We start from the raw sequence: 25,837 nt of genomic DNA on the forward strand, positions 1-25,837 counted from the left end.
CCTGTGTTCTGCCTATTCACCCTTCCTCTCTCCCATTCCCAGGTCCCCTGGTAACTACTGATCTTTTTAATTTTGCCTTTTCCAAAATGTCACAGAGTGGGAATCTTATAGTACATAGGCTTTTCAGATCACCTTCTTTCACTTAGCAACATACATTTAAGGTTTAGTCTATATCCATTCTTGGTTTGATGGCTGATTTCTTTTTAGTGCTGAATAATATTCCATTGTCTAGATGGACCACAGTGCATATATATCCATCACCTACCAAAGGCCTCTGGTTGCTTTCAGTGTCTGATGATGAGTAAAGCTGTTATCCACATTCCTGTGCAGGTTTTTGTGTGGCTGTTTTTCATTTAGGTGGGTAAATACCTAGGAGCATGGTTGCCAGATTGTGTAAGACTGCCTGCTTTGTAAGACAACGCCAAACTGTCTTCCAAAGTGGCCATATCATTTTGCATTCCTACCAGCAAGGAATGCATCCTGTTACCTTTTGGTGTTGTCATTTAAAACCTTTTCTGGGGCCATTTTAATAGCTGTATAGCGGTGTTTAGTTTTCGTGTGCAATTTCCTAGTGGCATATGATGGTTATCATCTTTCCATATGCTGATTTGCCATATATATATCTCTTGGGTATTTTTGTGTGTTTTTTTCCCCAGTTCTTTTGCCTATTTTTATTGGATTATTTTCCTATTATTGGGTTTTAAGAGTTCTTTGTATATTTTGGATATAATCCTTCATTAGATATGAATTTTGCAAATGTAATATTCTCACCCAGTCTGTGGCTTATCTTTTCATTCTCTGAAGAGTGTCTTTTGCAGAGCAGATGTTTTTAATTTTAATGAAGTCCAACTTATCAAATTTTTTCCCCATGGGTTATGCTTTGGATGTTGTATGTTTCCTCCAATGTTATCTTCTAGGAGTTTTATGCTTTTGCCTTCTACATTCTGAGTTAATTTTTTTTTTTTAAACAGTGTAAGGTCTGTGGCTAGATTATTATTATTTTTTTTGTATATGCATGTTCAGTTTTTCTAGCACTCTTTGTTAAAAAGGATATTCTTTTGCTATTGAAATTCCTTTGCTACTTTGCCAAAGATTATTTGAATATATTGGTGTGGGTTCCTCCTGTCTTTTAATTAACATTTTGGCTACAGTTTAAGGGGAATGCTGATAGCATTTGTTGCAAGCAGATTCTTGTACTCCTGGCTCCCTCCAGTCAGCAACCAAAAGTAATTGTCTAATACGCAGATATTGTGCTCTGTCTACCTGTGGAAATACTGCTACTCACGACCTCACATTTACTTTTATCAGAAAGCACTAGTCCCTTTCCTGCTCTAATTTATTTCCCTCTTTCCTTGTTTTCTCCCATCTTACAGGACTGCACACTTGCAAAATTTGCAAAACAGTAAAATAAAGTAGTCTAATTTACCACCTACCTACCACCCATCCAGCATTTCAGAAAGAGGAATTTCGGTGATATTACGATAACCATAAGGGCGTCTCTTTTCCTGTCTGAGGTCTTACAAAGTCCCACGGGGGTGAGACGGTGGGGGTCCTCTGAGTCTACGATTAAAGCACTAAGCTGCTTACTTGCCAGAAGACCGTTGGGATTATTGGGACATTATCAAACAGGCGAGGCAGATTCTGAGCTCACCTGCACTGCTAGTTACCCAAGGACAGCTGTAAAAACTGGTCACACTGGGTCATAGTTTGGAGCGAGGATTTCCATCCCTTTCCCACATTTTAAACGATTGGCATCTGCCAGGTAATCAAAACATACCAAGAGGCCTTTCTTTCACCAAGCTCAGTTTGGAATTTCCAAGCGGCTAAAGACAGGCAGAGCTGGTCAGCCACACCGCGACAGTTTGGCTGCGCGGTTACTCGAGAGAGTGCGGTAGCCGAGGGCCGCGTCCGGGTAAAGCCGAAAGCTGTAATGATGTCAACTTGTTATTTACTTTCCAAATCTGAATGACTGAGCCAGGCGAAAGGAGAATCAATCAACCACAATGTGACCCTACAGGCGGAAAAAACGCCGCGCTACCATCAGCAGCCGGTGGGGGAGGGGAAGCACGTGTAATCGGGGCAGGGTTGCATCATGAGCTCGCTCGGGTTTTCTATTGCACCCTCGGTTTTTCGATTGCATGTAATACCTCTCAGCATCAGCCCGCACAAGCCCAGGGCGTCCGGGAGCAACGAAGGGCAGGCTCGAGGGAAGGCCCCACCACGTCCTTTTGGGGGTGGTCTTGAATGGCAACTGATACGTAGTAAGACACAATCTATTCTGCTGATTCACAATTATGGAGACTGTGTAAGTGTGGATTTTTTATTGATGTGCTCTATGATGATGGTGTAGCAACCGTCGTTTTACATCATTGACCTTTCACAGCAATATATGGCAGGCTAGGTTTTAGGTCCGCCTTTCCGATGGAGGACCAGCCCCTTAAAAACTCACCTCCGGCCCCCTTCCCTCAGCCACCAGAACAACAAATGGTCCAGTGTCCCAGAAAAGAGCAAGTGAGGTTACAGTTTAAAATGCTGAGTGTACTGGGCTCTGAGCGCGAAGCTCAGTATACACCAAAGGGAGGGGCAAACTTATTTTAAAATATTCAACAAAGCAGACACTAAAGGTGCTTGGGGGGGGGGCGCGGATGTCTGTTTAATTGCATTAAGGCCGCGTGGGGTGGGTAGTGGTCACCGAACTGGAGGCGAGGAAGGGACGCTGGGGATTCGGGTGCACCAGGGCTGGGCCAAGCGACCATTGCAACATGAAACACTTTGGAAATGCCCGAGGGAGGTCTGACGCCTGCTTGTGGGGGTGGGGATAAGGATGGGAGGAGGTTCCCCCCAACCCCCGGAACCCCCACACCCCAGCTCCTGGCCTCCACCCCCGTGTGTCGGAGTTTCTTTCTCCCCACGCGTTTCTGGACCTTCCCTGTCGCTGTTTTTGCAAAGGTTGAGGGCTCCACCTGAGCCCCCACCTTTTGGGGGAGGGGGAGAGAACACGGGGGTGTCCTCTAAGCCGCGGGTTTTGAGGGAGATGCCCCCTCGGGCAGGTTACAAGGGCTCTGTTAGGGCAACTGGGCGGTTTCTTTTTTGAGGTGGGGGAGGGTAACACTCTAGCACCGGCCCGGGTTCCTCTCCCCTATGGAAACCTCGGGGGGGGGGGTGGCCCCGGTTACGGTCCCCGCCACCCCGACAGTGGGGTAAAGACTGAGGTTTGGGACTGGGTGGGGGTAGACCGCGTTCCCCTCCTCCCTATGGAGGCCACGGGGAAAGGACTGGGTTCCGAGCTTGTAGGGAAAGGCCCGGTTTCCCCTCACCCACCCTAGGCGTGGGGGCAGGGGAAGCTCGGGGTGAGGGACGTTGCAGGGTCGCAGGTTCCCCCACCGTGGAGGAGGGGCTGGATTGGGACGCGGGTCCTCCCTAGAGGCCGCGGGGGAGGGGCAGTTCTGGGGCGCGGACTCTCACCCTCTTCGCCGTGGGGGAGGGGCTGGCCCGGCGTCCCTACCCCCAGTGGGGGAGGGTCTGGTTTGGGACGCGGTCCCCCAGGGCGCAGGGGAGGGGCCGGAGGGGACGCGGGCGCCCCTCCCCCGGTGTGGGGGTCTGGGGGAGGGGCGGGCCGGGGCGGCGGAGGCGGACCCCCTGGCAGTCCTCCCGGCCGGGGTCGGCGCTCTGGCGGCGGCCGCTCCCCCCTGAGGTCACTGCCCGTGCCGGTCCCTCCCGCCGTCCCGCCCTCTGCCGCCGCCGCCGCTCCCGCCTCGGCCCCCCCCACTCTCCGCGCTCGGGAGCCGCGAGCCGCCAGCGCCCCCGCCCCGCCCCGCCGCCGCAGCGCCCTCGGCCGCCATTCGGCACCGAAACTTTCCAGCGCCCGCGCCTCACGGGACTCGGCGGGGCGGGGGCGGCCCGGGGGCGGCGCGAGGCTGCTCCGGGGCGCCGGGCCCTCCTCGGCCGCGGCTCGGCCCGGCTCGGCGACGGCCGGCCGGAGGGAGGCTCGGCGCAGCGGCGCCCCACAAGTTGCTCTGCCCGCGGCGAGGTGAGTGCGCGGGGCCCGGCCGGCGGGCGCGGGGCCGGGGGGCGCAAACTTCTCCGGCGGGGGTGGGCCTGGCCGGCGGCTCGGGGCGCCCGCACGCTCCGCCCGCGGCCGGAGCCCTGGAGGGGCAGGTCCCCAACTGTCCCCGGGGCTCGGGCTGGGGTGCGGCGCGCTCCCTGCAGGCTGAACAATACCCCGCGGGGGCCGCTCCCCAAAGTGCCGGCGCGTGGGGGGGCTGCTTTGTGTTGGGGAGTGGGAGGCGGCCGGCGAGTTTGGGGAGGCGCTCCCTTTGCCCCCGGGTCCCCTTTGTCTGCCGCCCCTGGGGCTGGTGGGCGAAGCTGCGGCGCCGCGGGCTCCCCCGTGGGGGAGGGGAGCCCCATTCATCCCGGGCTCCGGCCGGCCCGCCCCGGACCGGGTGGCCGCGCGGCGGCGCGCCGTGGAGTGAGTGCCGGGCGAGGCCCCGCGGCTGCTCTGTTTCCGAGGCGCAGAAACTGTCAAGGAAGTCAGAGGCCCTCCCCTCCCCCCGGCCCGAGCGAGAGGACCGGGCCGGGGGCGACTTCGGCGTGTGGGGGTCGCCCCTGGTCTGGCGGGTTCTGCACAGCGCGGCCTGGGGAGGGTGCAGACCTGTTGCTCCCGGGCTAGGGGGAGGGGTGACCCCAGATTCGCGTCCCGGGCCCTGCTCCCGGAGGGACTTTCCCCACTGGGGGCCCGTCCTCGGAACCGGGTGGGGGTGCGTCTTCGGGTGTCGGTGGCTGCCGGGCATGTGACAATCGGGGGTCACTAGAAGCCAGCCCGCGCTGTGTTGGGGCCTGGACTTCGCGTGCGTCGCCGTGCGCGGTCAGGCCTGGGCCGGGGCTCGCTCCTCGCGTGGCCTGGCGTTTTCCCGCACAACTGCATGGCAGATTCCAGAAAGTTAAAGAGTCGGAGGTGATGTTGTGGATCATCCCCCCCCCCCAAAAGAAAAAACAACAACCACAACAAAACCCCCACCCACCCAGCCCCTATCGCATCTGCAGCTGTCTCTGCTTTGCATTGTCACATGTGGCTTGACCTGACTTCTGGATGTTTTTCTCTCCAGACGCGCCGCCCAGGTCCCTGGTTTAACCTGGAAGCGCAGGGGCGGGACTTCAGACCTGGAGGGAGGGGGCGCCCTGCTGAGGTCCCCAGCGGTGGCTTAGGGTACAAATGGCTCTGGACGATTTTATGAAAAGTTTAGAATTAGTCATTCCTAGAAAAGATGCCTTTAGGGAAAAAACAAGTGTTGAGTATGGAACAATTACAACGTTAAGATGACGCTTTTATTTTAAAGGACCCTCGCTATGTGTCAAATGTGCTGCAGATTTTGATGGAAAACCACCCCGCTGGGTAAATAATCCAGGGATAAAAGTTGAAGTTCGTCACTTGAGCCACTTATTAAAATAGCCCCTCAAGGGGATTCCAGCTCTTCCGTGTACACACACCTGTGGGACAGAAATGGGGATTTTTGGTGGTGTATTTGGTGGTGTACATTTGCCCGTCCAGTGGGCTAGTGATTTTTTTCCTCTGCCAGTAGTTTTAAAGAAGAAACTGTTTGCAAAATAACAACGAAAATAATGATCGCTGTATTATTGAAGGGACCCAAAAGTGAATGTTTCATAATCTGGGGTACTGTCATCAGTTGTATCCATAGCATGAGTTTGTACAACAGTATCTTAGTAAGGAGGTCCCTCCCCTTTTTTAGTGATGGATAAACATTTATTCAAAAATGTACCCAGGTACTCTACTAGGCCCAGAGGGACACCGGGAGCAAGGTGGGCCCCCTTAGGGGACAGTGGGACATGGGAAGGGGCCCACTCGCCAAGGGCAGCGCACGTGTCCTGAATCCTCTAGGGTTGGCTCTTGTGCTTTTATCCAGGGCTTGGTCAGTCCAGGAACTATCAACACCCCCATTTAAATGTCACACGTGGATCCCTAAATCTCCCAAACCCCACCCTTCCTGAAAGGTTGGGCATTTTGGGGAAGGAGAATGCTTGGTGTCTTCCTTGGCCTTGAACCCCACCTGTATCTCTGGGAGCTTCAGTGTTCCGTTTGTGTGATGACATCATGAGTCTGCCTCCTGTTAGGAGACTTTCAATGGGCTTTGTGGCCCCCACAGTGGTGAATAGGGTCCTCGAGTCCAACTGCATCATGACCAGTGACATTCGGCTGTCCCTGTGTGATCTGAACTAGTCCACCCTGTTCCTGCTCCACTGTGGGTCTGGACGTCATGCACCTTGCTGAGCGTTACTTGCTATGTGTGTAAAAATATAAAGGAGAACTGAAATCGCTGTACTCACTGGGCAGAGTGAGGACGGGAAGAGAATGTATGTGAACTGGAATGGAAAGCCGCCTGTAAATGTTAGCTGTTGCTCGCGTGCAAATAGAACGGTTGTCTTTATGCTATGCCCCAAGCCATTCACAGGCCTAACCCTATACTAGCACGTGTCATTTCCATGTCACAGCAGAGGACCTTGAAAGATGTTAAGTAACTTGCCAATACGTAGTCGTGGAGGGAGGGTTGTCTGATTCCCAAAGCCCAGCTGGTAAGCTTGGCCTTTTTTTTTTTTTTTTTTTTTTTTTTGCCTTCCTGACTACCTAGGGTGAATTTTCCCATTTGGAGAAAAAAGCTGTTTAAATTACGAGTATATACACACACACACACTCACAAACGAGAATCTACATTGAAATCTGTGTATACGTATCAACATATCTCAATAGAATCAGGACCCTCTGTTTTCCTCTCTAGCTGTGTTGTCCAATGTGGTGGCCACTAGTCACGTGTGCACAGTTAGAGTCAATTAGAATTCAATGAAAGGAACAGTTCTGTCCCTTTTGGTCATTCTGGCCACAGTTCATGTACTCAGTGGCTAGTGGCCACCATATTGGATAGCACAGAACTTCCAGAAACTGCTGTGGTAGGGTCCTACTTTATAGTTGTTACAATGACAATAAAACAAGAGAGTTAGTGGGCTTTTTGTGGGGGGAGAGAAGAGACCCGTTTGAAATAATTCACAGGTATATCTTTTTAAAAGAGAGAGACCCATTTCAGCCAGCAATTGACCCAGGAAAGTGATTTCAGTGAATGGATTCTGCCCCTGAAATTGACGGCTGTGGTTTTAGATTGAGGGACTTCAGATCAGTTTTGAATCAGAAAACCAGAACTCTGAGCTGGAGTCTGAACGTTTAACCTCGGGCAAGGAATTCAGCGTTTCTGTGCCTCAGTTTTCCCGGCTGAAAAAATAGCATCGGTCCCCATGTGCCTGCCTAACTGGATGGTGGTGAATATCCCTTGGGATGGTTGGAGCCTTTGGTGTCACCATCATTGAGTCCCCGTGTGGCTGGTTGAGACGCTGCATCTGGTACATTTAAATCTTTGCTTGCTGTGGGTACCTCGGGCTACCGCCCGCCCCTTGAAGTTCAGGTACTAAGTATTAAGGCTCAGTCACTTGAGGTCAAAGTCTTAACATATTAAAAGGCTGGTAAGGAATCGTTCCAACAAAGTGAGACTTCACAATAGTCGAAGTATTTTTTTTTTCAAAAAAAAAAATGTCTGACTGTTCACTGTTTCCTGTACACCCGGTCCCTGAGTCAGGATGTTATTTTTATTACTTAGTTGGTGTGTCATTTGCATAGTTCTTTGTATTTTTTTATAGCAACAGGTTAGGCATTTTATTTGTAAATGAGGGTGGGGGAAAAACCCCATTTTGTGTCTGTCAGTGAGGTGACTTCCCGGGTCAGCCTTCTGTCATTGGCCCTCACTTTGGCTTCCTCTCAGGGCCCTGAGGTGAGCTCTCAGCGTGGGGTGGAAGTTCTTGAACACCTGGGACACCTGCAGTTCTCTGCCAGGGTCCCTCCTGAGGGAGGCTGCGCCCAGGAAAGCCATCTCACGCAGGTCCTGAGCGTCAGGAATCGAGAGTCTCAGTCACCTGTGGGTAGGAAAACACCCAGTTCAAACCTGGGGCCGTCCCCATCCCCGCGTTCTGCTGGGGTGCCCAGACCCCAGGCCCCACACATACGGCATTGCCAGGCCGCACCCTGGGCCTGGTGACAGTCACAGTTGCTCTGCTGTGTGAGGTGAGAGTGTCCCAGCTGTGGTTTCCCCATGCCTCGAATTCACCCCTCCCCCCTTAAAAAGAACTAGTACACTACATCCAATCACTTGGTAATCTTTTGCTACTAGGCATTTTAAAATACAGTTTCAATCAGGAAGGAAGACTACAGTCATTTTGTAAACACTTTTTTTTAAGTTGAAAAGATAAACTTTTTTTTTTCCCCCGTAACTATTTTTAGTGTGAAGGAAGTAAGTGGCCTCTGGAGCGGAGACTGGATGTGAGTTGGTCCCTTGGGTCTTGCCTGCCTTGGCCCTTTGCTGTTCTCCATCCTTTCCATGGGGTTTGACCGAAGGGACTGCACTGGCCAGATTGGCAGAATGTGACCCAACAAAACCAAAATAAAAGCTGGCCATGGGAAGGGACTAAGAAAGTCAATGGTCTCCTACTCTGAGAAGGAGTTTAAAATCTCCAGAAATGCGACACTGAAGGAGTTGGGCGTCCCGGCGCTTTCTTACCAGGGACTGGAAAACTTGACTGGAGATGATTGTTCAGTGAGCTGGCAGCCTCCCTCCAGGCCATTCTGTCCATTATCATCACTGCTGTCAAATATTTATGAAGAATCCGCTGCCTGATTGAAGACTGCAGATGGGAACCGGAGGCCATTAAAAAATTGAATTGGAGCAAATTTAAAGTTCAAACAGAGGAGAGAATATTTATATCTTACACACGAAGTCCAGGACCATTTCCTTTGGTTTGTTCTTGGCGGAAGGGAACAGAGATGGAGATAGGGCATGGTGCGTGGGTTGGGGAGGAAGAGACGGCTCGGAAAGAGGGAAGTCGAGAACGGGGTGGTTTATTGGAATCGTGTTTTCCGTGTTGAATGCTAGAGTCTTGCAGCCCACGGATGGCTCTCGATTGGAGGCGGTTTTGCTTCCTATGTTCAAGGGGGCATGTGGCAATGTCTGGAGATGTTTTGGGTTGTCAGAGGTTGGGGGAGGGGATGGGTAGTGCTGCCGGCATCTAGTGGGTGTGTGGAAGCTGCTGAATACCCCGCAATGCACAGGACAGCCCTGCCACAGATGGGTCTGCCCCCAGTGCCAGTGGTGCCCAGGGGGGGAACCACCGTGGTTATACCATCAGTGCCACGGTCCTGTTTGGGGCAGGCTCGGTAAGGGTGGTGGATGCCAAGAAAAACGATATAGCAAGTTCTGTAGTTCTCAGGAGCCCATGCGCTTTGTGGGGATACAGATAGTAAGAGTTGCGGGTGCTCACAGGAGAGCGGAAGGAAGAGGTGGGAAGGAGTGAATTCAGGAGTTTGAAGAGCCATTAGAAGCCAGAGCAGGAGGGGGTGGGGGAGGGCGAGGCTGCTAGTTGCCTAGACTCTCAACACAAGTCCTTTTCAGAGCTCCAGGTACAGGTCCACCTTGAACACTATTTCTCAGCTTCTTGTTTCCATTTTGCTGACGTCGAAGCAGATTTACTAGGTCTTACTTTCGGTCGGCTTCTTGGAACCTTCGGTATCATGGAAAACAAACCCTGCAAACATCACCTGTCTCATGTCTTCGCGGATCCTCCTGGTGCCCAGCAGCATGTCCTTTAACCTGGATTTGGGGTCACCCCCCCAGCATGCAGGGGCTCAGAGGGCGGAGGCAGCTGGATGGAGTGTTTGCTGCTTCCAAGACTCTGGGTGCTGCTTGAGTCACGACTCGGGTGATTAGCAAAGCTGGGGACGGCTGTGCATTTTCCTGGTCATGGGAGCCTGGTGATCCTGAGTGACCCATGGCCCGTGTCGTGCTGACCCCCATTGGAGCGCCAGGTCTAACCTGGGCAGGGCCTTCTGGCTGCTGGTTGTCACGGGCACATGACACAGGGCCGTGAGGGAAGTTTGATTTGCAGCCAACTCACCATGCACTTGACTGCCTCTTACGGCCAGTTACCTTCTCTAGCATTAGTTTTCTCATTGACAGAGAGAGGGAGAGGGAGAATAAGCTTTATTTCTCAGGCCTGTAGAATATTAAAGGAGAAAGGATTGTTACCATGTGTGGAGCCCACCCTGCTTTTATTTCCTCTACTCCCACGTTGGGAATTGGGTGTGGAAATGTATCTTTATTTGTTCGGATGGTCTCCAGCGATCGCTTGCTTTCTTTTTTTATCTTTTTATTACCCCTCTTAAGTTAAATTTCGGGGCTGGCATGCGTATATGCGCACATACAGAGGGTGCCAAGAAAATGTATACACGTTTTAAGGAAGGAAAAAACTATTAAAATGGTAATACTCAATATATGCCAATAACAAAAGATGAATACAAGTTATGTGTATATGCTTTTTTGGCACAGCCAGCATATATACATATATGCACACACACACACAGTTATAGTCCCTCTATATTTTCTAAGTTACTATATAATAAGTTAGGCATTTCAACACATGCATAGGCCTGGTTAAATACCACTGCTGTTGGGATACAGAGCTGTCCCTGCCCCCAGAGCTGTCCCTGCCCCCAGAGCTGTGCCTCAGTGCTCACCGCTGTGGTGCCCCCTAGTCGCCCCTTCCCCAGCCCGTAGCCAGGGCACTGCCCCTCAGCTCTGCTCTCCTCTCCTGCTAATCACATCCTTGCTCAGGAAGAAACTCCCAGCGGTGAAGCCTTCCGGCCTCCCAGCACCTTCCCAGACCCACGAACCTCATGCTTTGGCACCTGTGGGGCCCCAGTGCTGCCCGCAGAACGATTTTACGCTGTGGATATTATCAAAAGCAAAGGAGAGCTAAACTTGTCACTTCTTAATACTTGTAAGAAGCCACAGTGAAAAAAATACCAGGAAAGGTCTTGTTGGGGCTGCCAAAGATTGGTTCATTTTCTCTGCCAGTGAATCCTTGCTGCCAGATTAGTTGAAATGGGATGTGTTTTGATGCACTTTCAGAGAATGTTTCCCCTGAACCTTTCAAGACATTTACTATGTAAAATGTATCGGTAGCTTAGAGTCCTGTCTTTAGTTTCAAAAACAGGAGGCACACCTGGAGGCAGCACATTTTTCCCAGTGGAGTGATGATTTGAATAGCAAATAGGTTAAAAATAGCAAGTTGTATTTGCATTAGTTTGTTGTAGGAATAAAACGCATTCCTCAGGCTGGGCTTCTGTGTAGTTCTTAAGCTGCATTTTGCTTTGGGCCATCATTTCCGATTTTCGTGATCTAATAAGCAATGGCATGTGTTCTAGAAGAATCCTTGACCTGGCGTTTTGGCTCCTGGCGTCCTGCCTTGGGTGGTCTGCCTGCTTGTGTGGTGTCTTTAGCCTGTGTGTGTCCCACACAGGGGACTGAAAGGGTTGATGAGCTGATCTTAAGGCTTCTTGCACGTCTCTCGGGTGAGGGCTTCAGTTTGGAAAAGGGACACTTGTTATATGTTGGTTGGAGGTGATGGTGCTCTCATGTGAACTAAAAATGTGGGTAAACTGACATATATGTTCCATGCTTTGACCATATTAGCTGTGATTAAAATAGGCAACATGTAACTTCACGTTGATAACTTTGTTGCATGTTTAAAAAAAGAAAACAACCTAGCAATTGGCTGCCTGTGAGTAATTCTTCTGAGTGTCATAGTTTTCCAGTCTCGTGAGATCCTTTAAAATAAACACAAATGGTGCTCGGGGCAACATTCACAGTTTATTCTTGAAGACAGTGTCTGCCTTGGAGTCCTGTCATTTTTCCCCTATCGGGTGGATGTACCCGGAATGCTTCAGAGAAAACACCAGAGTTTTCTTTGCTTGTTTCCCTTGAGCCTGGAACCTCGCACATGACACCCCCCAGTAGCCAGCACAGAGCTCTTTCCTTTCTGCAACACTTGCCCCCAGGCTGAATACAGAGGCAGGAGGAGGTATGGACACCTCTCCTCGCCCCCCCACCTGGTCACCACCCCACTCCAAGAAATCGCAACCGTCCTCGAGTGTACTGAGAACTGGATGCCCAGTGTCCTCTGTGCTGGAGCCAGGCTGGGAGGACACTGTCCCTTCTCAGCGAGCTCAACGCATTAGTCTTATCGACTCACCCCTCGTCATTAAGCCTTGGCAGCTGTGCACACATCCGGGGTTGTTCAACTCTGCAAACCTTTCTGCTTGTTTGAACCTCCGCTTGTTTGGACAAAAGAAGCTTACTGTACGAGATGCCATTTTATTTCTTAAACCAAAGAAACACTGGACTATGGGAAAGACCATGTACATCTTTTAAAGAACTGGAGAAAAATGCAGCAGCGCTCAGCGGTGCTTTGGGTTTCAGTGCATTGAGGGTAGAGGGTAATTGCTAGTCTTCACCAGGCTGGCCGGGCTCCTCTGCTTAGCCTGTGGACGTCCATTTGAAGGGGACAAATGAGCAAGTGGAGTGTGTGTGTGGGGGGTCTCTTACCAGAGTCACGTGCAGATGTCTGTAGCACTAGTATGCAACCCTAATTCACAGCACCTATAAAGTTCCAGGCGGTGGCAGAGTTTCATGTTGTATTTGAAAAAAGCCCTGAGCACAGAATAGGCGTCCTTACTATTTGGTTCATGGGGGAGGGGGCGTCAGGGGGGTGGATGAAACATGGGTCCCCACCTGAGGTTCTTTTTCCAACAGAATCATGTAGGCATTTTAATACCATGGAACTTGGACGCCACCTCTGTGTTGGGAAAGGCTTAGGTGTTCACTGTCAGCAACTTGGAGACCGCGCTTGCCAGGCCCTGACAGTCGCAGGGCAGTTTGGGAGACACACGGTTTCGTGCAACTCCTAATTCGATGGTGAAATAAGTACCACCTGAGGTGTGTATTTCTGAGACACACGGGAGGCTCCATGCCAATCTCAGCCGTTTCCCGGCGTCCGCACAGTAAGACTTCAGAAAAGCCTGGTCGGAAGGCACAGTGCTGGAGGTGCAGCCCGCTTCGAAGTGGGTGAAGATAAGCATTCGTGATGTCACGTGTCCAGTGCGTGATAGGGATTACTGTAGCCCAGCTGAGACCAAGCGGACAGGCCTGCTGATGTTCCAGTTGCCCATAAATGTCATGCTGCTCGTTAAAGCAGCCGTCTCCACATCGTGTGTGTGCACACGTGTGTGTGTGTGTACACACGTGTGTGTGTGCACATGTGTTCGGGTGTGCGCTAAGGGACCGAGACGCAGCCATTAATGCTGTGACTTAGGAAAGACAGAACATGCCATGACACGGTACCGTGCCCATTTGGGCCCCTACTAGACCTGGCGTGTTTTTGAAGCTGAAAAAATGTTTGTGTTTTAGAACCAGAAGACTGTGTCAGTGGCAGGTGCGAGGGGAAGCTTTGGAACAGTGCTGGGCTTTTTTTAAGCATTTCATGACTCGGCAGTATTTTCATTACCGTTCTGTTTATAGATGAGCTGCTTTCATTGATGGAAGCCCCTGGGGCGCTCCAGATCCGGGCGTTTTGTTGAAAAAGGGATTCCGACTCTACATGAGATGGTGTGGGAGCTGGCTTGTGACGAAAGTCTTTGGGTGCCTTCAGTCTGGCTTTTATTTGTTGTCTCTCCTCCCTCCCTCCCAGGAATATATTTCATCCATCATGGCTGTTATTAAATAATAATTACAATTTTTTTTTTTTTTTTGCATTTCACATTAGAGGCTTTTTAAAGAGAAAACTGTCACTTTAGTTGATGCTGTATTACGGGTGTTCCAGAGAGAAAATAAATAGATTATGTTCATGCCTCAGACCACATTGGTGGCTGCAGAGAGGAGACCTGAGGGGCGTCTGTGACCTGAAGGGCTTTTGGCTCATTTGCTGAAGATTGGTTTTCTGGAGGGTCTGAATGTCACGTGCAAGTAGCCGCAGGGTTTTCACACTCGCCTTTTTGTGTGTTTCACTTGAACCTAGAGCTCTGTAGGTTTGGTTTGTGTGTATCATTTTGGGGGTTTGCGTCTGTTTTTGCCTTTGTGCTATTGACTTGGCGACGTAACTCTGTGGAGAAGATGAAGTAATAACAACTGCACATTTTCTGAGAACCGACAGGACGCTGCATTAATGCTGGTCGGGACGTGCCGTGGCATTCATTGGCCTTCGCTAAACTGAAATATTTATTTCTTTCCTACTTTAAAACAAACAAACCTGCTTCTCTTTATGGGGCTGTTCCGAAGGCACGTCCTGTAAAGAGGAGAAACAGGAAGTACAATTTTTTATCGTCTTATTTTGCACCTTTGTCTACCCTCCAGAGAGCAAGACGTGGGCGCTCCAGTAACACATTGAGTTATCAGGAGGGTTTTGGGAATGGACTTGGCTGCCCCCTTTACAGGAGGAAGTGAGACCGAGTATTTGGCCTTTAAACTTGAGCCTCGGCCAGGCCTTGACTTCACATTGCGTGCAGGTCCCCAGATACCGGTCACTTCAGCTCTGGACCGGTTCTGGTTGCTGACTGACAATGCTAATAATTAGCATTTGATGCTTTGCAAGCCCAGTTACCCTCTGGAATGTTCCAGACGTGCATCCAGAGAATGGCCCGCGCGGAAGTTGGTTCTGTTTCCCAGATGCACACCTCAGGTATACCTACGCGTGAAGCGTACGCAGCTGTGACGATTTCTGGGCATTTGAAGTACAGGGGTGTGAGGCAGGAGGGTGGGGGACCAGTGGGGCCAAGTGGTGCAGACCTCTGAGGGATTCTGTCAGTGCGCTAAGCTTCAAGGGAGAACATATAATAGAACCAATTCGTTTATAGCATCGTTGAAGTACCGCTTACATAATTTATATCAGGGAAGGCAGTTACTTCTCGTTAGGAAGATTGGGTTATTAAAATGAGCTAGCTTCATTTTCCCACAGAAATAAAAAATCAATTGTAGTTCAAATAATTGTATGTGAAGCTTTACGATTGGAAACTGGAAGCTAGCAAAATTATATAACCCTGGTTAATTACATTAGTCGACTCAAGCTAAAAATGGAATGAGATTAGCTCATGGAAATATTTCATTTTTATCTCAGTGGAGTCCAGATCATACCTCCTCAATGGTCAGATAATTTCTAGTTACATTTTATAATTTTTTTTTTGACCATCCTGGATGTGGTTTCAGAAAAGTCAGTTGAAACGAGGGACTGGATATTTTCATGATTTCCCCAGTTCATGTTTAAATCTAAAACGGTGCACAGAAAAAGCTGTCTTTTGTGAATTCTAATTTTCTCAGTCTGTATGTTATTAAACACACGCACACGCACGCACATGCACACGCACACGCACGGACATGCACGCACACACAGCATTGTATGCCTGGCACAGTAGACCAGTGAGCTGGGGGTCCCATTTCTCTGTGCCACACTGGCTTTCAGAGAAGTTTGAGCAGGGTTTATAGTTCACTAAAAGTAAATGTTCGACCGACTCTAATTTCCTGTCGTGTTTGCTTTTCCACTGAGTGTTCTATATTTGGACAACAAATGTATTTTTCTGCATGGGTTTCTGTTGGCCCAGATGTCCATCAGAGTGGAATTCCTCTCTGTGCACAACACTGAGTTGGACGTACCCTAGTGTTTGGTTCTCTGTGGCTGCTAGGGTCCAGGTGGATACATTGTAGACTCTGGCCTTGCTCAGATGCGTGTTACTTTGTTTCATTTGGGCTTGCCACAGATGTTTGCGTAGCTTTCCGATTGCTTGCTGGCCATGCCAGCTTGTGGAGATGTTTAATTTAACAGAACTGGAAGTCTGGCTTAAAATCAAGTTGATTTTCTACAACAAGTTGATTGAGGTATACGTTACATACCGTAAAAGTCGCCTTTTTTAAGTGTACAGTTCAGTGATTTTTAGTCAGTGTGCCGAGTCGGGCGGCCATCGTCATACCCAGGTTTTGCACATTTTCATGACCCAGGCGGCTCACTCACATTCACCGGCCGTCACATCTGCCACCCGGCCACAGGCACTGACCAGTGGCCTTTGTCTCTGCAGATTTCCCGGTGCTCAGCACAGGCACCTGTGTGCTTGGCTGTTTCTCCTTCCCCACGCCCTCCCTGACAGGGATAAGTGGGGAGAGAGGCAGGAAGGGAGGACATAGGCTCAGGTCTCAGTTTCCTCCTCTGTGGAATCAGGATCGGGAGAGATGGGCAGCAAGCTCTGGAGCAGCTCAGCGTCACGTGCGTCGTGGGGAATCGTGCATAAAGGTCCCCCTTGGACAGGTGAGGGGTCAGGGCAAGGAACTGCCTCTCCTGGGATGGTGCCGTCCCCAGAGAGCAGGACATACTGCCCGGCAGTCGCCCCTTCATGCTTCCACCCACCTTCCATCTTGAATTCCCATCCGTGTTTCTTGCGTGGCCAAGGGTATGCGTTAGCTCAGTGGTCCTCCTCCGGGGGTAGTTTTGCTCTCAGGGGACATCGGACAGTGGCTGCACACATTTCTGGGTACAGATGGGGAACGGAGGCTACTGGCATCTCGTGGGTAGAGGCCAGGGGCGCTGCCAGACATGGTCCAGCGCAAAGGATGGTCCCACATGCCAACAGTCGCTTACCCTGCACAAGAGGCCAGTCGTGCCAGGTCAAGAAACCCTGCCTTAGTAGCTTTGTACCTGGTTGGTGGTCGTTTTAAAGGAGGTGCTTAGAACTTCAGTAAAGACTTAGAGACCCTGGGGCTTAAGGAAAGAATGCAGGCTGCCTTCGGTCTTCGGACAGCCCAGGGAATAGGGATTCTTCCAAAGCAAAGGATAAACAAGATTTGGGGAGATAACTTGAGGGAGAAAATAATGGCTTGCAAGTCCCTTAGAAGTATTTAGTCATTTACAAATAAACAGAAGTTACAGTGTAGGCAGAGAAATCTGGGGCCACCTCTTGCCTTTGATCTGGGAGTCCTATTTCCTCTGTGTCTGTTCCCCTAAGACCTGAGAAGGAGGGATGAAGGTCCTACCCCTGCATGAAAACCAGAAATGATGACCTTCTGTCGATGGAAGGGCTGCTTTCGGCAGTCACCTCGTCTTGGACACTCTTTGTAGACTGGCTGGGGCCAGGGCTGGCTTCGGCGATGCCGACACGTTTGTGAGTCTGCTGATGGGCGCTCTTGGTTTGTCTGGGTTTCTGTAGGATTTTCCGTTGCTCCCTGAAATGTGCAGTGTAATAATCGCTGGCCCTCTGCCAGCACCCAGGGCTGCACCGGCCCCTCTGCCACCTGCGTTTAGTTTTCTTGGGCGATCTGCCTTGGGGCGCCCTGAGAGCTCAGCCCCGCAGCCTGCATACCAACTCCCTTCTCTGCCTTTCATCTCACGGCCAGGGCCGCCCCTCCCCCCTCGCAGCTCCTGTTTCCACCCTGTGGGGCCCCTTCCCCTGCTCCCCCCGCCCCCAGCCCGCCTTGCTCCCTTCCAAAATACAAGGTCTGTCCTCGGAACAGATCTCTTTTCTTGATTCTTTTGTCTCTTTTGCCTGTTCTGAGCGCATTCTTTTTTCCAGGGGCATCCATGACGATATGTTAGTTTCCCTGAATTTAGGCAGTTGTATCTTCCTCCTCCTCTGGGAATAACCAGCCTTAACAGCCCACATGGGACATTGTAGCTCTGTCTGTCGCATGTCAGCTGTCCACGGACAGACATGTTGTCTTGTGTTTTTACCTGTGTGGAATCACATCACGCTTGTTTTGCTCTGCCTGCGTTCTTTCTTTTTACAACTTTATTAAGGTCTAATTGAAGTCCAGGAAACTAGGCCTGTGTTAAGTGTGCAGTTTAATCAGTTTTCTCATTTTTGTTGTCTTGATGGCGGTGCTGGCCTCACAGACACCACGGGAACAAGTATTTGTGTCCGTTACAGATTTCCCTGTGCCTTTCAGTCGCTCCGCTCCAGGCAGCCATTGCTCACTCGCTCTTGCTGGATGGGCGCGTGTGCCTTTTCGAGGGTTGTGAGGCAGTGAAAGCGCACACTGTGTGCTCGCAGTGAAAGCGCACACTGTGTGCTCGCAGTGAAAGCGCACACTATGTGCTCGCAGTGAAAGCGCACACTATGTGCTCGCAGTGAAAGCGCACACTGTGTGCTCACGGTCTTGCCCGTTTCTCTCTCCCAGCGGAACGGCCGGGGCTCCCTCTATGCGATGGCCGGTATCACTGGTTTGTCCCCCTTTCAAGCGGGGTAGGATTCCATCGGCTCTGAATGCACAAGGGTCTGTTTATTCAGTTGTTGAACACTTGGGTTTGTTTCCATTTTTTGGCTCTTATACTGCTGCTTTAAATATTTTTGTGGCCATCCCAGGGGTTCTCAAATGTCCACGTGCCAGAACCCCCGGAGAGCTTGTTAAAGCAGAGGTTGCCAGGCCCCCCTCTGCCCCCCGAATTCTCATTCAGCAAATCCGGGCTGGGGCCCGAGACTCTGCATTTCTAATGAGTTCCCAGGTGGTGCCAGGGCTGCGGGTCTAAGGGCAGCCCACACTTTGAGGGCCTCTGCCTTAAAGAAGTCTTTATAAAATACGGTTGTCCCCCCTTTGTTACTTGTTCCTAATACACCCCTCCTAGACCTTTCCTTGTCTTGTCATGTTGACTGTGGTTTAATCACCAAGCTTCCCATTTGTGTGTGGCTGAATGTGTCTGTCTTTTCCTTTTGGCTTATGGGTGTGGCTTCTTTATGTCAAGGGCTGATACCAGTTTGGGGTTGGTCAGGTGCAGATGTCCCCAAAACGCCAGCCATGTTACCCCCACCGACCCCATCAACGGGTCTGCCCTTCTTGGACCCACGTGGGGCAGACTCGGGGCCCAGGCCCTGTGCCAGGGGCTCCCTGGTGCTGTCTCGTTCCCTTGGGCCTGTGGGAGAAACCCAGCTGCCCCCCTGCCTTCTCACAGCGAAACAAAACCTATCCTTTCTCCATCCCGCCTCCTCCGCCTAACCCCGCGGGTCCCAAACCTGTCAGCGCATCTTATTTTCAGTTTGCCCTTCAGGACTCTCGCCGGGGTCAGCTGCTTTGGAGCAGCTAGAAGTTGTCCATAGGTGGTTACTCCTGTAGCCGGTGTATTTGTTATATATTTTTTAATTTGAGGGAAAGATACTGCTTTTATTGTAGAGAGAAACTTTAAATGACTGCGAACGCTTCTTTTTGCACGAGCATCTTTCCGAACTTGATCAAGAGACCCCAGGTCTTCCCACGCAGCTCCTGAGGCCTTCTGTTAGGCCGCCTCGGGTCCCGTTGTCTCATCTTTTGCTGCTCACCTCAGCACATTGCTTCACCGTCTTCACTCGCGAGATGCTGGGAGTCGGCTGTCGTGCAGGGGCCGAGTCTCGTTAAGCAGACTCATCTCCTTGGGATGGTTGAATTTTTAAGAATTTGCAGTGATGGAATCAATGGCCAGTGTCCTAGTTTCTTCACCATCTATTTTTTAATATGACAGGTCTTTTGAGATGTAATTCACGTCCCATGCAACTCGCACATTTAAAGTGTATAATTCAGAACTTCCCTTGTACTTGTAGAGTTGTGCAGCTGTCAGCACTACCAAATTGTTGCAGCCCCCCTGCACCCGCAAAGCAATCCCAGGCCCGTGAAACCGTCACTCCCCATTCGCCGCTGCCCCCAGCCCCTGGCTGCCCCCAGCCCCTGGCAACCACCAGTGTACTTTCTCTGTCTGGATTTGTGTTCTCTGCACGTTTCCTGTAAATGGAATCATGCAGTACAGGGTCTTTAGTATCTGGCTTCTTTCACGGAATGTTTTCGAGGTTCATCCAGGTTGGAGAATGTGTTGTTTTAATTTCTTGGTATGTCTTTAGCGGAAACAGGGCAATGTGGGAAGGCTTGGGGTCGGGATGCGGAGTCGAGGTGGCAGGATGGTCCGGGCTGAGTAAACCAGACTCCTCTCAGATGATGGTTCACAAATAGGCTGTTGCTGATACAACCGATTGCCGTTCAGCTTCCATTCTGGCTTACAGAGTAATCGTCTCTTAACCCTTTCTCTTGCATTCTTCCGTCTTTCCCCCCTACAGGTCAACACAGCAAACTGTTTTGGTCAATTAAAACTGCACCTGTGGACCCTTTTCCTGTACTGCATTTTGGGGCGGGGTTTTTCGAGGTCCTTTCTTGGGAAAACACACAGGAAGGTTGGATTTTCCAGGTGGTTATGTGAAGTTCCTGCCATCCCTGAGGTCGTGTGGTTTCAGCCGGACATTGGCTGCTTTCTAGGGCTTTCCCCAAAGCCATAAGCCCCGCTTACACCATAACAGAATCGTAGAGTTGTTTGCTTTTCTGTATTTGTAAAGCTTCTGTCCGTGTACGACCACCGTTACCGTTTCTGGGTCAGGTGGGAGATGATGGAGGCTGGTTTTTGTCGTCATCCACGGTCCACAACTTCCCGGGGCATCCATGCTTATAACGAGGGGCTTATTGGTAAGGCTGCAGTCATGTGTGTTCTCGCAGTTGACCTTATAATTGATAGTCTTCGTGTCCTGTCACTCTTGTGACAAATGGCCCCAAACTTACTGGCTTGAACAATTCCAATTTATTATGTTATTTTTCCAGAAATCAGAGGCCTGCCGTGGGCCTCCCTGTTATCGGGGCCTCGCACGTTTCTTTTCCAGAGGCTTTCAGGGAAGATCCATTTCCTTGTTCATTTTTCAGCTTCTAGAGTTCCCCTGGATTCCTTGGCTTGTGGCCTCTGCGTCCCACCTTCAAAGCCAGCAGTGTGACATGTCTCTGACCATCCCTCCATGGTCACATCTCCCTCTCCATCTGCTGGGTGGAGACCAGGCATGCAGCGAAACGTCTTACAATGCACAAAACAGCCCCCCGTCCCCCAGGAATTATCCAGCCTGGGCCCACGTGTTCGAGGCAGGGAAACCCTGCCCAGACAGGCAATTTCCAGGCGACTGCCGTGCACTTGGAAGTTTGAGAACCACGTCTTGCAGGGCTGTCTCCACTGGGAAGGGGCAGCAGAGATCCTTTCCATTTAAAGATGTAACAGACCTACCGAGGAGAAGGGTGTGGTGTCATATCTCATAGGTGGCTGTGCAGGGGCAAATTAAAACCCAAGGGTCTTGGCTAGGTCTGTAGGATTTCAGTGGCTGTTTCCCATTTGCTCGGTAGTGTGTTCATTTTTAAAGTTGTATGAATTCTTGACTATTGCTCAACCTAATACAAATAGACCATTTCTTTGGTGTTGAAAAATCTGTTTTTTATTAGATTTCCATTATGAGATGACTCATTTTTTCCCCCCTCCAGGTGGCCTTTTGCCAACTCATTCTTTTAAGCACGTATGTTCCTTACCAGCAAGATTGCAAATTCTTGACAGCAAAGGCCGAGCCTTAAATTTCCTTTCCGTGGTGCACAAGTGTACCTATGGTAATTATCGGTCAGTTGCTAATGGTATCCGTTGCCATCCGCCTTGCCCTCTGCTTAAGTCTCATTTATCAAGCTTCTGCAGACTGGCCTTTCTACCTCGCTAGAAATCCTGCTTGCGGGCTTTGGGGCCTGCCCGTGAGCGAGCGGGTTGATGCTTGGTTGCTGTGTGGCAGGGAGAAAGCCTTGACGTCATTCGAGGAAGGGAGCTGTGTCGTGGAGATGCAAACGCCCTCATTCCCCCCTCCTGTGCTCCCATGGTTTTATTTTGGGGATTTGAGGTATTGGAGGTGTGAAAAACAAAAGAGGGATTCCGTGTTGGTGGACAAGCAAACGACAGTGCAGTGAGTCAAAGCGTCTCCATTCCCACCTGCAAGGCACACAGTAAACAGACACAGGTTTTATTTTCAAGAGACGGGGAGGTGGGAGGAGCATTCGTCTAGAGGTTGCTCTGTCACCTAGAATGTGTTGTGTCCAGACAGCCAAGACTCACCTGTTTGGGCTACCAGCACGTTATGGAAATAATTTTGTTATAGAAAACTCCCCGCCCCCCGTTTAGTAACGATTAATTGGAATGGTTCCCCTTGTGTGTATCTATCTGTGGTATAGTAATTGTGAGAGCAAGGCTTTTGTTCTTCCAGATGACACATGTGTGTCATCTGGCCTGCGGGATGCGGGGAGAGGGTCAGGCCTACAGAGGAGGTGCCATCCTTCTGTTGTTCATAAAATTATTTTTAATTGAGATAAAATTGACACGTAACACTGCATTGGTTTTAGGTGTTCAACAGTGATTTGATATATGTATACATTGCAAAATGACTGGCACAATTAAGTTAGTTAATATCCATCACCAGATGGTTGCAGTTTCTTTTTTTTTCTTTCTTATGATGGGAACTTTTAAGGTCTATCCTGTAGCCATTTTCAAGTAACAATACAGGATCGTTAACTGAAGTCACCATGGTGTACATTACAGCCCTCGGACTTACTCCTCTGATGGCTGCCGGTCTGTGCCCTTCGACCCCCTTCACCCAGTTTGCCCCTCCCCCACACCTCTGCAACCACCAGGCTGTTCTCTGTATTGTCCAAGTTCGGTGGTTCTTGACTGACTTCTGTCCTCGCCTCTCATCTCCTTGGCCGCTCGGACACCAAGTTGCTGTGTCCGACGAGCAGGTGACCTAGAAATTCACACGTACTTAAAAGAAGGGTTAGAAATAGAAATACTGTGGGAACTAAGTCTGGGGCAGGCTCGGCCTCACTAGATGGGCCCTGGCTGCACGTCGGAACGGCCACATTTCCCCGTGCGGGCCTAGCAATTGCAGCTGTCATTATGCTGCCGGTCTTGGGACTTTCCAACCCTGTTTGGGTCAAGGGTGAAGTTCACGTGAAGATGTAGAAGTGAAACAGTTAGAAAACCAGGGTCAGTTTTTAGGAAAGGAACCCCCACCTCGCAGGTCTGTTGCTCTCAAAGGCACGGGGAATATCGCTTGTGCCCAACGAGTGACTTGAGCTGGAGGACACTTAGGAAGAAATCAGACCTCTCTTTCTGTTCCGCTGCCTGTATCAGGATGTCTTGAGTATTAATTCCCGTCACAGAGCAGAAGAGGATTCCTGTTAGCATCTTCTACAGAGAGTGGAATGAGCTTGGAAGCAGGAGTGTGTGTTTGTATGAAGGGGAGAAAACACTGGAATGATGAATCCATTTGCAGTGCAGGGCATATGTTAAAAGACGTGCTTTCCAGGACAAACGGTACCACTTCGGCAGTCAGCCGGGTTTCTGATGTGTGTGACTCAGGCCATGTGATTGAGAGATTCCAGCGGTCATTTACCTCCACCCTGCCACCGGGCACTGTCTCAGCTCACCTCTACAGAATACTCTCTAGGAACTCTGTATGCTCGTCGGAAGTGATATTTTTCTGCTGCTTTCAGTGTGTTTTAAGGAACTAGGAGCTGGCATTATCGGACAAGCAATCTCCAAGTCCCATTGATGACTGCGTCCCCATCGGTGGAGACGTGCCCAGGGTGTTCTTGCCGCCTAGAACTTCTTGCTGGCCGCCCACCCTCACGCTCCACCTGTGTAACAAGTATAACAGGAAACAAAGACATTTGCAGATAGGTTTTTTTTGGGGGGGGGGAGGGGAACAGGACTTTTTTGGGGAACACGGTGCTTTCCTGGATTATATCAAAGTAGACCCATGTAATTGTAGGTTATCATTTCTGTTTTTTGGTCCAACATACAGACTGTTGTTTCCCTGGAAAGATAAGATCCCTTGAATGGGAATAGAATTACTGAATTTCAGTCCCAGTGTTGTGATTCACCACCCATGTGGTAATGACCCCAAGAAGAAGGGATCAATCATCGTGCCAGCTGACGGCTTGGGCCAAATGCTCTCAAGATTGTTCCAGTGCAAGATGCTTGGTCAACTTTCAAGACCGTCCACAGCCCCTAGTTTGAACTAGTGGAATTCTGGGAATTCCTCTGCCACTTACGGTGGTGGTCACAATTACATATGGCGCCATCCCGGGTCCGAAAAGCTGTCTTTGGAATCGTCTCTCGTCACCTTACAGGGAATCTCTATAATAATTATGTTCACTGGAACTTCTAGGGACTAAACTGCCTTGAACAGGGATCAGGAAAGGCCCACCTTCCAGCAAATTCCATTCTGTAGGGTTGTCTCATGTTGAGGTCTGAGAACTTGACTTGTTGACCTGGCCAAGTGGATGCAAATTACAGGCCGATTTGGACCGTAGCAAAGAAAATCAAGTTCAGATACTTAGTCTAAATAGAAGTAAGGAATACAGTTCCTGTTATCTCATGATCTGAGTCCGTTTGGAAGATACACAAGCTTGTGTCGTGGTGGCAAGCGTCACAAATGGAGGCATTGGTTTTTTCCTGAAAAGTCCTTGGACAGTCAACTCAGAGGCTGTGTGTAATGTTTTGTTTTGTTTTGAAAGCAAAACAAACAAAATACAGTTACTATTTTGTATTGTTAAAATATTTAGCTTAAGAATTTTTATTGAAAATTGGTCGTAGTCTTTTGTGCATTTGAGGAGGCATTTAAGAAGGTCCCTTCCTGCTTCATATGCTTGATCCTTTTAGTATTTGGGCCAGAACAGGTCTGCAGGAAAGCAGAATTCTGTGGTTCTGTTAGGATGGCTCCGACTACCAAAGCAATTTCTACCTTTAGCTCTTTCTTTATTTTCCCTTCTCATCTGCTTTCTTGGAAGCGGTTCCACATCTGGTCTTAGCGGAGGTCTAAAACAGGAAGAGAGAGTAACAGGCTGTTTTGTAACCAGCATTTGCTTCTTGCCCTGAATACTGTGTTCATGCCATCCGTTCCCCCCTTAAAAATGGAGACACATTCCAGAGCTGCTCCTGAGAGATGCTGAGCCGAGGAAGTGGGACGATTGCTGGGACGCCTGGTGTGACATGGGCCCGAGAGACCAGCCACCTGAGGGAAAGGATCGATTCATCCTGCAGCCCCTCGTCTGTCGTTTCCTTCTCTTTGGCTCTGGCTTTTGCCTTTCCTAGCTGCCCTTGATCTTCACTGGAACCAAATTTCACGTATTCAGAAGGGCTCTGGGCAGAGAGGGGCTGACAGGCACCCTGGCTTAGCCGGCTCTCACGTAGTGACGAAGCAGCCATGAGAAAGGAAGGGGTGGGACAGGGGAAATAATTGGTGAGCTAAGGAGAGGTGACGGATGTGTCATTGTGTCGAGGGGTATCTGAAATAGGAGAACATGCTAAGATGGCTTTTGGTCTTTCTTAGGTCAAGTGGAGATGACGATGGCCACATCTTTATGTAGTTGATGATTCCGTCAGAATTCTCGTGATCCATGGTGGTTGTGTTTTATGAAGTCGCTGAGACTTGACAGAAAATAGAGGGTTAGTTTCCTGGGAGCCTGTGATCACAGTATGTTTTCAGCCGGTCAGATAATACCTTTGTGCTGTGTGTGCTTCTGTCGGAGACGTCTTATTGCGTGTACGTTATTGATTCACCCACATGGAACGCACAGCCAACCACATGGAACGCATGCCTCTCCTTCTAAACGGGCGGCTCCACCAAAAAGCACAGAAATGTGAAAAGCAGACCTCGCAAAGGGGCTTGTTTACAGCCTGGGAGCTGAAACGCGCAGGCTTGTTCAGCCTAAGTTGGAAACGTGTGTGACGGTGGTGAATCAACTTTGTCATCACTCCGCAAATGTCCGGGGGGGCGGGGGGGGTCTCCTACATTTTAGCAAAAAGGAAAATTCACATATACAGTATCCTGATGTAATGACGATCAACTGTGTGTGTACACACTGGGTGTGTCTCTATGCTTTAGGCGTGTGCACACGTGCACGCACACATATGCACACACTTAAATATATTTTTGTTGCGAGAGAGACTTGTAACAGCCGGAAAGCCGCCAGCATTGCCGTGGTTGTGTCCTTGGGCCTCTGGAGATAGAGGTGTAAGTGTCGTAAGCGGGGAGAAGGCCTGTGAACCATCAAAGCGG

At 50.2% G+C, this 25,837-nt stretch overlaps 1 protein-coding gene across 6 annotated transcripts in view; it reads left to right on the forward strand.

The window, feature by feature from the left end:
• Positions 1-2,137: 2,137 nt before the first annotated feature.
• Positions 2,138-25,837, forward strand: part of TBL1X (transducin beta like 1 X-linked) — a 180,226-nt gene continuing 156,526 nt past the window's right edge. For 4 of the 6 annotated variants that reach the window (XM_074324201.2, XM_074324198.2, XM_074324203.2 and 1 more), the window contains exon 1: positions 3,693-4,030. The gene's annotated coding sequence lies outside the window, so the exon portion shown is untranslated. Of the gene's footprint in view, positions 2,306-3,692; positions 4,031-25,165; positions 25,225-25,837 lie in introns of those variants that run through there. The other 2 variants (XM_074324200.2, XM_074324199.2) reach the window with 2 other exon arrangements.

This window comes from Rhinolophus sinicus, chromosome 18 (assembly GCF_057876585.1).
Source record: "Rhinolophus sinicus isolate RSI-liver-muscle chromosome 18, RSI-T2T, whole genome shotgun sequence".
Classification (NCBI taxonomy): Eukaryota; Metazoa; Chordata; class Mammalia; order Chiroptera; family Rhinolophidae; genus Rhinolophus; species Rhinolophus sinicus.